Raw genomic sequence first — 1,622 nt, 5'->3', positions numbered from 1 at the left:
CGGTCCCCGCCCCGCTCCGCCCGCACCTGCCGGGCCGCCCCGCCTTCCCCCGGCCGCCGCTCCGAGCCCTCCTCCCGCCCGGCCGGCGCCTCCCCGCGCAACGCAGCAGGCGTGGAAGGGGGTCCGGCATCCCTCATCCCACCCCGGCATCCCGCCCGGCATCCCGGGTCCCGACGCCACTCAAAGCCCGCGAGGGGCGACGGCAGCGCCCGCTGGCACCTGCCCGCTGCCCTGAGATGGCGGGGCCAGCGCCGGCCGGGCTGGGCCCCCGACACTGGGGGTGCAGGAGGGGAGGGAGGGTGCAAGAAACACCTGGGAAAGGCTCTCCATGCCAGCCCCGCTCCCACCTGGGGAAAGGGGCCCAAGCCATTGGCCATGGTGCACTCTGGGTGCTTGGTCCGAGAAATTGTGGCGTTCCATGCTTCAGTTGCGTTGAATACTTAAACTCACTAAACCTGAATCCCTGACCCATGGCTTAGTGGCGAGGTCAGTCTGATCTGCTCCTCCTGGCCCAGAGCATGCAAAAGCCAGTGCTTGGAGGCAGCTGCCTGGAGGTGAAAGTTGGAGGGCTGGGGAAGGGCCACAAACTCCCTTATCCCTGAGCACACAGCCTCTGCCCTCAGCCTGACCTGAGGTATATGGGGCACACCCCACCTCCTGCTAATTCACAGGTGTGGATCACAGGGATTTGTCCCCTCTCTCTCCTTTGAGTAATCCTGTACTTGGAGGGAAATAGGAAGCAGGGCCTCTGCGTTTTCAACTTCACTGAGCTGAAAAAGGAAGGCAGTGATGTGGAAATTAGGTTAAACCGCCTAAGTAGGCAGCTTTCTGCACGTAACTAATCTGGCTGCTGCATATAGCAGTGCTCAAATGAATTCCAGCCCAGTGGGTAACACTGGGACAAAACCAGCTCCTCTGCTTGGTTTGCAGGCCAGGGCCCAGGAGAGGGGATGGAAAGTGAAGAGAAAAATAGGATGTGGAGAGGGATATGGAGCACTTCTCCTCCACTGAAATGGAGGGGCAGATCACCTGAGCTGAGGATGCATGTCAGGTCCTGGATGAGGTAAGGGAAGCAGCAGCTTTAAGATTCTGGCTTAAACTCTCAATGTGGGTATCACCACACCCTTTGAGCAATCCATTGCTGTTCTCTGGAGTACCTACACATGCCCCCCGCTTTCTTTCCCTGTTGCACAGAGATGCATGACCTTGATACTGTTCTGCAAGATACACCAAGAACAGCCCACTGGCCTCACAATTCATCTGTGCTGCAGTATGAGCAGCTGCAAGCATCCAGATGTGGTACAGCTGTGGTACTGTGGCTTTCAGAAAAGGAGCAGCTCATCTCTAAGGTCACATGAAGAGACCCAGGTGAGAATGCAATCCTACATGTTGCAGGATGGTGAGGGACAAAAGATTGAATTTCAGAGTTACAGGCAGGGGCTAGCCAAGAAAACCCCAGCTGACTGCATGCAGGTCAACTAGAAGGCTACACTCAGACTCACCTCTCAATCACCTCCAGGCTCTACTCAACCCACGCTTTTTTAAACAGACTATTATTAGAGAGGTGCTCAGAGGAGAGCCCTTGGGACATGTCCCACTTCCATTGCAGCAGCAGTCCTGAA

This window comes from Passer montanus, unplaced genomic scaffold (assembly GCF_014805655.1).
Source record: "Passer montanus isolate IOZ18808 unplaced genomic scaffold, ASM1480565v1 scaffold40, whole genome shotgun sequence".
In the NCBI taxonomy this organism is placed as follows: Eukaryota; Metazoa; Chordata; class Aves; order Passeriformes; family Passeridae; genus Passer; species Passer montanus.
The sequence above is the reverse complement of the archived record's forward strand: the minus strand, read 5'-3'. Positions refer to the sequence as shown.